General features: G+C 48.2%; 1 protein-coding gene across 4 annotated transcripts in view; it reads right to left on the bottom strand.

Annotated features, from left to right (window-relative positions):
- Positions 1-12,641, bottom strand: part of Wdtc1 (WD and tetratricopeptide repeats 1) — a 51,574-nt gene extending 38,933 nt beyond the window's left edge. Inside the window, exons 1-2 of one of the 4 annotated variants that reach the window (XM_057784395.1) lie at positions 12,115-12,500; positions 11,507-11,605 (exon numbers count right to left, since the gene is read on the bottom strand). The gene's annotated coding sequence lies outside the window, so the exon portion shown is untranslated. Of the gene's footprint in view, positions 1-11,506; positions 11,606-12,114; positions 12,502-12,605 lie in introns of those variants that run through there. The other 3 variants (XM_057784396.1, XM_057784397.1, XM_057784393.1) reach the window with 3 other exon arrangements.
- Positions 12,642-13,307: the final 666 nt, after the last annotated feature.

The following is a 13,307-nucleotide window of genomic DNA, read 5'->3' as shown; positions in this document are numbered from 1 at the left end:
CTTAAAGCTGTGTGGAGTGGCATGCTCTTGTAAGGCTGCGAGATAGGGGAGACGGGTAGATTCTTGGAGCTTGCTAGCCGGCTGGCCTAGACTGTACCTCAGAAAGTGGTGGCTGTGAGGGTACAACATGAGGTGAGATGCGTCAGAGCAGGTACAGCGCTCACCATGCAAGCCTGACAACTCGTGTGTATCCCAGGAGTCCACAGAGGACAGGACAGGACCAGCTTTTCTAAGTTGTCCTCTGAGCCACACACATGGCATGGTTGTGACCACACCTCCACATATCATATACACACAAAAAATTCTAATAAAGTGGGCCACACCTGAGGCTGACTTCTTGCCTTCACATATAACTCAAAAGACACATTCACACATAACCACAGCACACATGTGCACCCACCAACTCACTAGCCAAAGAATAAGCTTCTGGAAAGATCCCAGTAAATGGTGATGTCATATGATCTAATCCTTGAAATGTTTAGAGCTTGGAAATAAGAGATGGCAGAACAGAAGACAGCAAAAGGATGTGGCCTTTTAAATTGAAGCAGAATTCCAGAAGACTTATCATTTCTGGATACACAAGTCAACGGTCTCCAGCACACATACTGTTGTACAACCACCACCCCTAGCTTCTTCCAGAACATCTGCATCACTCCACACCCAGCAAGTAGTCAGTTCCCATCCCCCTCCATCCCCAAAGCCTGACAAACACCATTTTCCATTCTGTCTCGACGGATCTACCTACTCCAGACGTTCCATTAGCACTATACGGCCTTCTCTATACTCCAGATGTTTCATTAGCAATATATGGCTGTCTGGTTTCTTTCATTTATCATAATTTTATTTAAGATCCATTTTGCACTGTCAGTACTTCACTTCTTTTTCTGGCTAAACAGTATTCCACTATACTGATACAATACAATGTGCTCATCTACTGGCTGCTGTGAAGAGACCCTGGCTGGGGATGCATCTCAGGGTAGACCAGTTCTAGCATGCACAAAGACTGGAGCTCTTCATCTCAGGTCCCTCTAAAACTCTCTCTAGTCAGGTGGTGGTGGCGCACGCCTTTAATCCCAGCACTCACGAGGCAGGCGGATCTCTGTGAGTTCGAGGCTAGCCTTGTCTAAGAGTGAGTTCCAGGACAGCCTCCAAAGCTACACAGAGAAAAAAAAAAAAACCTCTTTCTAGTTGGGCAGTGATAGAAGATGCCTTTGATCCTAGTGGGGGGGAGCAGAGGCAGGCGGATCTCCATGAGTTTTTTTTTTTTTTTTTTTGGTTTTTCGAGACAGGGTTTCTCTGTGGTTTTGGAGCCTGTCCTGGAACTAGCTCTTGTAGACCAGGCTGGTCTCGAACTCACAGAGATCCGCCTGCCTCTGCCTCCCGAGTGCTGGGATTAAAGGCGTGCGCCACCACCGCCCGGCCTCTCCATGAGTTTGAAGCCAGCCTGGACTACAGAGAGAGTTCCAGGACACCCAGGCTACAGAGAAAAGCCCTGTCTTGAAATCAAAATAAAACAAAACAAAAACTAATGAAAAAAGAACAGCTGAACTATAATTTTTATGTCATTTTATTTCTGGCATCTGAATATTTCAACTATATATAAAAAAGCTTTCAAACTCTTTTCCTTTCCACTTCAAAATCACAACTCAGAAAGAAAGCTGGTTCTTAACTCCTCCCATCTCCTCCCTGAACTGTGGTTTTGCAGCTTCTGTTCCTTCAAGGCCTGCTCTTCACCTGATTCATCTCATAATGTTCCCAAGACTGAACTTGGCAGATGCCAGTAACGACTGAATAAACAGCGTGGCTAGCTGTGTACACAATGCATTATGCCTGCCCAACTACCTTTGCTCATGCTTTTAATTTGCTTCACAGTAATCCCATGAGGAAGCCATGAGGCTATTCTCATCCCCACTTAAGGAAGACTGAAGCACACACTCCATGGTGCTGAGGAAGGACCAGGAGGGGCTGGGATCCTATCTATCCCCATCATGCCCTTGGCCAGCTTCTACCTTAACTGATAGGAACTGAGAGAGAATGCACTCTGCCCAATTTTTCGTCTGTCTATAAAATGAGAATTATTAGCTGGGAGTGGTGGTGCACAGCTATAAAACCAGCATTTGGGAGGAAGGCAGAGATCAGGCCAGCCTCAGTAACAGAGTGAGTTGGAAGCTAGCCTGGGCTACCTTAAGACCTATCTTAGTTTTCTATGACAGAACACCATGAGCAAGGCACTTGATCTGGTGATCATGGCTCCACAGGGTTAGAGTCCATGATAACCATCATGGCAGCAGAAATGGTGCCGGAGCAGTAGCTAAGAGTTCACATCTTGATCCACAGGTCCAAGAAATGGCATGAGCTTAATACCCAGTGACACACCTTCTCTAACAAGACCACACCTACTAATCCTTCCCAAATAATTCCAACCAGTGACCAAGTACTGGGGGGCCATTCTCATTTAAACCATCATGAGACCCTCTCAAAAAAGGAAACGAAAAAGAAAAGAAAGAAAAATGGGCTAGCCGGTCGGTGGTAACGCACGCCTTTAATCCCAGCACTCGGGAGGCAGAGGCCAGCCTGGTCTGCAAGAGCTAGTTCCAGGACAGGCTCCAAAGATACAGAGAAACCCTGTCTCGAAAAACCAAAAAGAAAGAAAAAGAAAGAAAGAAAGAAAGAAAGAAAGAAAGAAAGAAAGAAAGAGAGAAAGAGATGGACTAAACCAAATGGCGGTGGAGCACACCTTTAATCCTAGTACACAGAAGGTAGAGGCAGGTGAATCTTTGAATTTAAGGCCATCCTGGTCTACCAGAGCAATTTCCAGGACAGTCGAGGCTGTTACACAGAGAAACCCTGTCTCAAAAAACCGAAGGGAAAAAAAGAAAAAAAAAAAGAAGGAAAGAAAAAAAAGAGAGCTGGCAAGATGGCAATAGAGCTCAATGAATTAAGGGCACTTACCACTTTGTATGATGCCCTGAGTTCTATCACTGGTACCCATGAGGTGAAAGGACAGGACTAACTTCCAAAGCTGTGCATACACACGAGCATGCACAAACACAAAATAAACAGGAAGCCTCGGAGATGAGCTACAAAACCATTTCCAACAACTGATGATTCTCAGGACACACTGCAATTTAGCTGCAGAAGAAAGATGGAACCTCAACCACACGTACTCCCAGGCCCCCCGGACATGCCTGTTCCACAATATGGAGGCACCTCCAGTCCAAGTGACAGCTGACCCCTTTCAACATTATGAATTGTGCAAAAGATGTATGCAAGTTTCCTTTTCTTCCGCTTGCAGTGGTGTCCCTGCTGGAGCAATCCCACAGGGGTGTGCAACGTCACAAGGGCCCAGCTGGAAGGTTGGTACAAGTGTCAAAACGTGATGGAGAGACAAGCTGTGGAATCCAACAGACCCGAGGCTCAAATCCCAACTCTACAATCTAATTTCTGTACAGCACTTCTTTTCAAACAGGGTTTCTCTGTGTAGTTTTGGAGCCTATCCTAGAATTGGCTCTGTAGACCAGGCTGGACTCAAACTGGATCTGCCTGCCTCTGCCTCCCGAGTACCGAGACTAAAGGTGTGCGCCACCACAGCCCAGCTTTTTTCTGTACGGCATTTCTAAGATTCAGTTTCCTAATCTGCCAGGTAACCAGCGATGGGAGAGTACACAGGTAAAAGTTCTGAAACTGAGCTGCTAAATGAATTTACTCAGCTTTCGAAACAGTTTACAGGTGTTACCTTCGACCCCTCCTAGCAATCCCTGGGACAGGTGTTACTCTTACCCCAGAGCAGGATCTGAGGCAGGAAAGTCAATTTGCCAGTCACTAAGTCATTAAATGGGAAGTCAACCTAGTCCCACACTAGAGCCCGGGCTACTGGTCATAAAACAACTATTTCTATCATCTTTAATCAGATCATGTCTGAACAGTTGCCTAAAATGAATGTCATCTCTTACTATTCTTTTGTGCTTTTCAAGACGGGTTTCTCTGTGTAACAGCCCAAGCTGTCCCAAAACTAGCTCTCGTAGACCAGGGTAGGTAGACTAGCTCTCTCGGAGGCAGAGATCCACCTGATTCTGTCTCCTGAGTGCTGGGTTAAAGGCCTGCGCCATCACTACCCAGCTATCTCTTACTAGATAAAGTAAGAAGGTAAGCTGGGCAGTGGTGGCGCACACCTTTAATCCCAGCACTTGGGAGGCAGAGGCAGGCGGATCTCTGTGAGTTCGAGACCAGCCTGGTCTACAAGAGCTAGTTCCAGGACAGGCTCCAAAACCACAGAGAAACCCTGTCTCGAAACCCCCCCCCCAAAAAAAAAAAAAAAAACCACAGAGAAACCCTGTCTCGAAAAACCAAAAAAAAAAAAAAAAAAAAAGTAAGAAGGTAAAATTACCTTGGCTGAGGTATAGTGTACTAATAAAAAACTGTTTAGAACATGAGGCACCCTGGTTCAATTCCCAGTATCGACACTTCCGGGAAAAAAACAATTATCTTGGTTTTGTTAGTCTTAAACACAAATTTTGCTAGACAGTGGTGGTGTACACCCTTAATCCCAGCACTCAGGAAGCAGAGGCAGGTGGATCTCTTTGTTTTTGAGGCCAGCCTGGTCTACAGAGCAAGTTCCAGGACAGGCTCCAAAGCTACACATAGAAACCCTGTCTTGAAAAACCAACCAAACAAAAAAAAAAACCCTGTAAATTTAAAGAGTGCTACTTCAGGCCTCTAGTATCAGCACATCCTCCAGAGGCAGGAGGATCACCAGTATAAGGCTGTCCTAGGCTATCCAGTGAACTGCTGCCTCTGAAAAGAAAAGGCCAAGTCGGGCGGTGGTGGCGCACGCCTTTAATCCCAGCACTCGGGAGGCAGAGGCAGGCAGATCTCTGTGAGTTCGAGAACAGCCTGGTCTACAAGAGCTAGTTCCAGGACAGGCTCCAAAACCACAGAGAAACCCTGTCTCAAAAAACCAAAAAAAAAAAAAAAAAAAAAAAAAAGGCCAGCACGGAGTGCAAGCCTACAAAACCCCAACATTAGGAACTGGAGGCAGGAAGATTGGGGCTTTGAGGGCTCATTAGGTTATACAGAAGGACCCTGTATCAAATAAAATGAGGTTAGGATCAGAAAACATGCCACTTTAGGGTCATGGATGATCAATTCAAGGACAGTTTTGGAGAAAACGGCTTGTAGACTAGTCCTATCAGCAGAGAGCATCTCTGGAAACATCGTAGTCTCCTGGTTCAGAGTCCATGGGAGACTGACAGCAGCTTTTTCTGCACAAGTCCATCTGAGGGAATGTTTCACTGTCTGGGAAGCAGCTAGCAAACTCACCTTGACATCTCCTCGCCCGAATGGGCTTTATAACGCCATTTGAGCCATGTGGGCATTTCCCTGAGTCTTCAAAACTCTGCTTTTCCTAGTTACCCAGTCCACCTTCTGTGGCCCATATCTTAGGTACCATGAGGCGGTAGAAGACAGCAAAGAAGAAAAAAAGAAAGCATGTTTTGATAAGGTTTATGAGCAGCCTGTTTTGGATTTGGTCTTTAATTTGTGCCTTTCCAAATCCAGCCACAATTCCTACCTCCTGCAGGGAAGCCACTAAGTTCCACCCTCTAACTCCAGTCTGCAAAAGGGTCAGAGGAAAGTCGGCGATGGTCTTGGAAACACTCCCTTCAAAGCCGTGCTACGTCCAGATGTGGGACTCAAGAGGGAACCAGGTAAGCTGCCGGCACCCATGCACCAAGGTGTGGACTGAGGAAGCTTGCTCAACAGCCTGGTTCCCATTCTGAAAGAGATTCCCTAAAGCAGTTTTATTCTGCTTGAAAACAGAACATGGGGTAGTAAATAAAAGTAGACATTGACCAGGTTCTGGTCCTAACAGAACCTGTAGTTCTGTGCCTAAGAGTCGCTGGGTTAACTCCCTGGCCAAGGTCCTAGTCTGCTCCCCGCCCCCACTGCAAGAAAATGGGGCTAATCCCTCCCTTGATGGCTACAGGGAAGATTAAGGGTCATTATTCTTGGCATCCGGCTCTGGCACAGTTCCAGCACTTGTGAGTGTGTTTATCCTAAAAGAGGGTATTTAATATAAAAAAGTTACAGTGACCCTTGACCCTCACTTTTTTTTTTTTTGATTTTTCGAGACAGGGTTTCTCCATAGTTTTTGGTTCCTGTCCTGGAACTAGCTCTTGTAGACCAGGCTGGCCTCGAACTCACAGAGATCTGCTTGCCTCTGCCTCCCGAGTGCTGGGATTAAAGGCGTGCGCCACCTCACTTTTAAGAATGTCTGGACTCCAAAGCCACAGAGAAACCCTGTCTCGAAAAAACAAAACAAAACAAAAAACAACAACAAAAAAACTATGTCTGGAAATTTTCTATTCTTCCCCTCCTTCCTTAGCAGTCCCAGGGCCTGGTCACCTGGCCAGGACCTCCTCCAAGTGCTCTACCGTCGAGCTACATGTCCAGCCCGGTTTCACTGTTTTATTTTGAAAACACTAGGTTGCTCAGACTGGTTTTGAACTCACTCTAGAGCCCAAGCAGGCCTTAAATTTTCGATCCTCCCAGACCAGCCTTTCATGCAGCAGGGACAGGAGGCTCATACCACCAGGCTGGGCTGAGAACGTTCTGGAAACCAGGCCTCTCACACTTTGACCTGCTGGTTGCATCCTTCCCTTACTCGGGTTTCAAGGTTTCAGGCTTGCTCACTAATGCCATGAAGCTGAGTCTGAAGCTATTACTAAGAGTACAAAGAATTAGCCCAGGGCTTTCAGGGTTCCTCCACACAGGCCTGACGTCACCCCCGAGGAAGCCAATAGAGTGGTACCCTTTAAAGCCCAAGCCTGGCTCCTGAGGAAAACCGGGGAGGTCCAGGGAAAAGGACCCTGTTAACACTTTCACATTTCAACCCATTAGCTTCTCAGAGGCTGGGACCTGCATCTGCAGCTCAGAGAGGACCTCTGTCCTCTCTAATAACTAACAAGAGGCAAACGTGGGTTCGAACAACAGCCCCTCACTCCTGGCTGTGCCACCTCTGGGATAGTTCCTGACCCTGTGGAGCCCGTTTCTTCAGGCAGGAATGATGATCCTGTCTACCTTTCCAGGGAGGGGCTCTGAAAGGACTGAGTGAGGTATTTGAGAAGTGTCTCGCAAGTGTCCAGAAAAGCAGAAAATCAATACACGTCAGCTTTTCACAGAGCAAAATGAAAGCGGTAGGATGGTTTCATGGGAAAATAGCTTAAAAATACCAAAGACTGCTTAGTCCAATTACTTAAATTTGAATCCTCTAGAAGACCCGAGTGACAAGCCGGGCATGGTGGCTCTTGCCTTTAATCCCAGGTTAGGGAAGCAGAGGCAGGTGGCTCTCTGAGCACTTGGAAGCTAAATAAAAAGATGAGTCATGGCTGGTCAGGGTTACAAGGTGAAAGTCACCTTTGAGCTCAGTTCAAAAGACCAAAACAAAAGTGGCAAAGTTCTTGCTTTTACGGCAGCACACTTGGGTTTTAGAAAGCTGAATTTTCTACTGAGCATAAAGTGCATGCCTGGGCCGGGCGGTGGTGGCGCACGCCTTTAATCCCAGCACTTGGGAGGCAGAGGCAGGCGGATCTCTGTGAGTTCGAGACTAGCCTGGTCTACAAGAGCTAGTTCCAGGACAGGCTCCAAAGCCACAGAGAAACCCTGTCTCGAAAAACCAAAAAAAAATAAAAAATAAAAAATAAAATAAAGTGCATGCCTGTACTTCCAGGACCAAGGAGGCAGAGGCTTACCCATGGGTTTAAGGCCAGCCTCGTCCACCTAGACAGACCAGCTGTCTCAAAGGTGGGTGGGTAGAGGCCTAGAGTCATGGCTTACTTGGCACAGTGTTTGCCTATTCTGAATTAAGTCATGGGTTTGATGCTTGGCACCAAATAGAATCAACTGTGGTGACCCACGCCTATAATACCAGCATTCCTAAGATAGAGGTGGGAGGATCAGAAGAAGTTCAAGGCCAGCCTGGGATACCGGAGACTCGGTTCCACTCTGTCTGTCCTCCATCCCTACCCTCCTGGCAAAAAAAAAAAAAAAAAAAAAAAAAGGCAAATTAAAGCCAAGTCTCAGAGTTTGTCTACCTTGTAGGATGCTGAGAAGGTCCCTTTCCCATAGTCTCAGTCCTACTCTTTAGCTCTTGTCCTAGACCAGTTACAGAGGACGCCCAGTGCTAGAGCACTCCAGGCTCTCCTCTAACTAGCTGTGTGAATTTAAACAACTCTTTCTCTGTTTTCGATTTTGTTTTTCAGGGTTTCCTTTCCCTGTGCAGCCCTGACTATACTGAAACTAGCTCTGTAGACCAGGTTGGCTTCGAACTCAAAGCTGTGCACCACCACTCGGGTTAACCAAGTCTCTTAAGTCTCCAATCTGTGCCTTCACGGCAAAAATAGATGGGCAGTGGTGGTGCACGCCTTTAATCCCAGCACTTGGGAGGCAGAGACAGAAGTGTTTTCAGTTTCATTCTTTTAATGTGCATATGTGTGAGCGTGAGCATCACTTGGACGTCAGAGATCTGGGGATTGAGCTCAGGGTAGTCGGGCTTGCCAGACAAGCACCTGCAGGAGCTGAGCCATTTCACTGGTTCAGACTGGGCCTTCTGAACCATGTTGAGATGTGAAGACTTCTTTAAGATGAACTAAATGAATTTTGCATACAAAGGCCATGAGTCTGTGCATCGTTATGAGTAAGAAGAAATAGCCCCCACAGGCTCCTGTGTTGACTGCTTCCTTCCCAGCTGGTGGCACTATTTTGGGAGGTAGATGAAACAAGTGGGTGGGGCATAACCGAAGGAAAGAGGTCAGTGGAGGCCTGCAGTAGGCATGTTACCCTTTACCCGGCACCCTCCTTCTGCTCCGTTTTGTTTGCCATGAGGTAAAAACCTTGTCACTTACTCCTGCCACCATGGAGCCCACCAAGCAGTCATGACTGAACACCCAGAAACCAAAACCCAAAATAAGGCTTTTCTGTTTAAAAGGGGGAAAAATGCCACTTGTGACAATTCCAAAACTGGCCAAATATTGTTAACATTGCCATCATAGTCAGAATATCATATATGCTCTCTTCCCTTCAGTGGCCACCAGGGAGGGAATCCCAGGAAGAAATAAAGGCTATTGTTGTATTATTCTGCCAAAGTAACCCCAAAGTAGTACTCCCTCCATAAGATGTGTCTAAGGTACGAGCTCCCAAGATGAAAAGAGGGAAGGATATGAACCTACATTCGGTTTAATCCAAATCGTGACAGAAAGGGTTGTCTTTAGTGTGCCAGTGAAAGACAACTTGCTGGACCTGGTGAAGCAGGCCTATAACTCCAGTGTTGCTTAGAAAGCTGAGGCTGGAACAGCACAAGTTCGAGACCTGCGTGGACCAGTAAACCCAGAAGGAGCAACTGACCAAGAGTCTATCTCGAGATTTTCTAAAGGGCCAGCAATGAGGCTCAGAGAGCAGAAGTGCTTGCTGTGCAAGTCTGACAAGCCGAGTTTAATCCCAGGAACCCACAGTAAGTAGAGAATTGATCACTTGGCTTCACACACTGACGGGACATTCAAGCAGTGGTGTGTACCTTCATGCATGTGTGCACACACAGCTCTCTCTCAGAGTGATAGTGAATTTTCTTAAGAAGTGAAACACAGAAGATTGGTGATACAGCTGTGCAGTACAGAGGGCGTGCCTAGCATGCTCATGGCCCCCCAGTGCCAAAACTACACTAAAACCTAAGACTAGGAAAGAGGCAACCAAAGACTACACCCGTGTTCATGCTTAAAATCTATATTAAAAACAGTCTTTAAAAGGAGAGAAACCCAACCATTTATGCCCGATATAATGGCTCACACTTGCAATCCCAGCACTCAAGGAGCTGGAGGTAGGAGGATCTGCCTTGAGCAGGTAAATCTAGGCTACACAGCAAGAGCCTGTCTCAAAAGAAAAGAGAAAATGAAATACAGCTTAACAATGAAGAAATCAACTGTTAAGCCTCAGATTCAGTCCAGCTAGTTACTCTCTGGCTCAATGATTAAAAGCACTGACTGCTCTTGCAGAGGACTGGGGTTCAATTCCCAGCACCCACACGGCAGCTCACAACCTTCTGTAGCTCTTCTTCCAGGAGATCCATCACCCTCTTCTGGACTCCATGGGCACCACACACATGCAGTGCACATACTTTCATACAGGCTAAAGACTCAAACATATAAAGAAAAAATAAATCTTAAAAAAAAAAAAAAAAAAAAAAAAAAACATGGGTACGCCTGGCAGTGGATGGTGCACGCCTTTAATTCCAGCACTTGGGAGGCAGAGGCAGGCGGATCTCTGAGAGCTTGAGGCCAGCCTGGTCTATAAGAGCTAGTTCCAGGACAGGTTCCAAAGCTATAGCAAAACCCTGTCCCCAAAACAAACAAACAAACAAAAAATACCCACAAAACTTGAATATTATACTCAACAGCAAAAATTCAATTCTTAATAAGATACAAGACCTACAAGAAAAAATAAGCCAAAACTCAAACCAGAAATAGTCCAAAGGGTTCATTCATTCACTGTATGAGTACAGACTGACCACTCAGAGAGCACACCTGTGTCCTGCGTAGGGCTAATATAAATAATATCCTTACCTCAGAAGATACCCAGAATCATTTTCTTCTCAAAACTGTTACAGGCTTTGTTCATTTATTTATACTTGGGTTTTTTTTTTTGAGACTGGGTCTCACTATGTATCCCTGGTTGGCCTCAAACTCCCAGAGATCTAGCAGGCTTTGTTTAGAAAGGTGGTGGTGGCACAAGCCTCTAATCCCAGCACCTGGGAGGCAGAGGCAATCTCTGCAAATTCGAAAACAGCCAGGGCTATTACACAGAGAAACCCTGTCTCAAAGATCCAAGAAAAAAGGAAGGAAGAAAGCAAGCAAGCATAGAAAAGAAACACTTGGGCCAAGTGTAGTGACATAATACCACTATAATCCCAATATTTGAGAAATGGAGGCAGGAGGATAAAGAGTTTAAAGCTAGCTAGCATGAGCTACATGATGACTTCGAGGCCTGCCTGGGCTCCATCAGATCTTGTTTTAAAAGGCAGACACAAAAAGAGCACTTACCTGACATTTTATCCCAATCACCCACCCCATCCTTGGGAGGAATGGAAAAGTTACGGCCACTGTCACCAAGCTTCTAAACTCAAACTTGAGAACAAAACTTTCAAGTTGCTCCACCAATACATTACAGCTCAAGAGATTTCAGAAAATCAGAGACCTTCGGAAGAAATACATTCAGCTGCTAAGACAAGTCGTAACCCCCCTCATACCTGTTTTCTAGAAGTGGTGATTATGCACCTGCCGAGAAGGGCAAACCAGAAGTCACCCAGTTACTCCAACCACCAAATTGGGGGAGGGCGGGGAGGGGGGGTGAGCTCTACTAAAGCTTTTCAGAGAGGGGTTCTGCTGATACGCAGTTTCTCTGTCTCTATACTTATTTACCCTTAGAGATGAGTACTAACAGCCCACTCCCAAACAGAGACCTTTTGTACTGGGCGCTACAGTCGATGATGCAAACACCTTGGCAAAGTTCAGTTTGGTGCCAGGATGAGCCACTGAAGGCATCTGCGGCTGCCAGAAGCCTGAACGAACACGAACACACACACACACACACACACACACACGAGGGAGAGGGGGAAGGAGGGAGAGAAAAGGGGCAAGGGGGAAACAGAGAGAGGAGAGGTAGAGACAGACACACGGAAAGAGCAGGTCAGGTCTTTGACCTCTTGAAACTTCCACCTGCCTCTTTCTTCCTGAGTGTGACCAGCACCAGATCAGATGTCAAAAACTCCGCAAAAATAAATAAATAAAAGTCCCGTGATAGGACGACTTCCACCTCTGCCCCGGTGGGGCCTCCGGGACCCCTACTGCCTGCTCCCTACCTCCCAGCCAGCCCTCTGCAAGCCTACCACCCCCGGCCCACTCTGCCTAGGCCTGCCCCCTTCTCGGGACACCCCGAAGTCCCGAGACGGTCGGGCTCAGGCCCCCAGCACGGGAGCCGGCCCAGAGCAAGCGGCCCGTGTGCTGGGGCTGCTGGAGCACGTCCCCGACTCGGCGCCTGCAGCGGGGATGGGGCGATGGCGATCCGTACCTGTCAGGTCTCTTCCCGGGACCAGCAGCGGCGCAACTTCAGGAGCCCATGACGGTCCGGGGGCCCGGCCCCTCTCCCGGGAGCAGGGGCGCGGATCCCGGGAAGGGGGCTGGGGACCCGGGCTGCTCTAGCCTCGTCCCATGCTCCCCGCCTGGCGCCTGGCCGGGGCCGGACAGCGCCTCCACCCGCCCCTGCGCACCGCCTCACACCCGCGCTCACACACACTCACACTCCCTCGCGCGCTCTCACACACGCACTCCCCTCCCTCCTCCTCCTCTGTTTATCTCCTCCAGCTGTCTGGGGACCCAGGAGAAGCCCCGCACTGCGCCTGCGCCACGCAGTCTCTGCGCCCGCCCCGCGCCTCGCGGTCCCCGGCTACGCTACGGCGATGGCGCCCGGCAGTTTCCAGAATAGTGAGCGCGGGCCCCAATCCTCCCCGCCCCCCCCATCGCGCGCCCGGTCAACGTCTGCTGCCGGTGGCGCCCACTAACCTGCTAGCGGGGAAGCCCCCGCTCCGCCGGGGCCAATCGGCGGCACCGCTCGCGGGAACGGCAGCCAGTGGGCGGGCGGAAAGCCGGACTCAGCCCTGGAGTATCATGGGAGCCGTAGTTTTTCGCCATCGCGGAGCTCCTGCGGCGTGAGCTTGCCCCGCCCGGTTACCATTAGTTACCTGGACGCACCTCCCATCCCATTGCAGGATAAAATGCTGTCTTGCACACCTTTCCTGGGACCCAATACCACATGCTTGCCCTAAGTCCAGCACAGCTCCCTAGGAACTCGTCAAAACTGCCTCTGTTCCTGTAAATTAGTAGACGCCTTAGGCTAAGACCCAGAGTCCTCCCAGAGCCTTAGCCTGAAATTCCTTCCCTCTCGAGGAGGGTGCTAAAGCAGCACATTCCATGCTGGAATTTTCCGGAGAGGGAAGGAAGAGGTTAAGAGAATCGTTCCTACGTTAGGTGCCTGGAGTAGTCAGCCGCACGCTCTAGAAATTCAGGATTGATGGCAGACAAGGTTCATCTAATATGAGTCGAGTCACTGCTTTTCTGACTTTCGAGCCTTGTGGAGTCCCAGGTCAAAATGCAGACACCCTCCTCTCTAAGGAAGTTCCCAAGGTGACAAGGAAGGCACTAAGGATAACTTAGAGAGACCAGGAGCTTCAATTCAAAAACATTTTCATTACCCTCTGAGAAGAG

The sequence above is a fragment of the Chionomys nivalis genome, chromosome 11, assembly GCF_950005125.1.
Source record: "Chionomys nivalis chromosome 11, mChiNiv1.1, whole genome shotgun sequence".
Lineage (NCBI taxonomy): Eukaryota > Metazoa > Chordata > Mammalia > Rodentia > Cricetidae > Chionomys > Chionomys nivalis.
The sequence above is the reverse complement of the archived record's forward strand: the minus strand, read 5'-3'. Positions and strand labels throughout refer to the sequence as shown.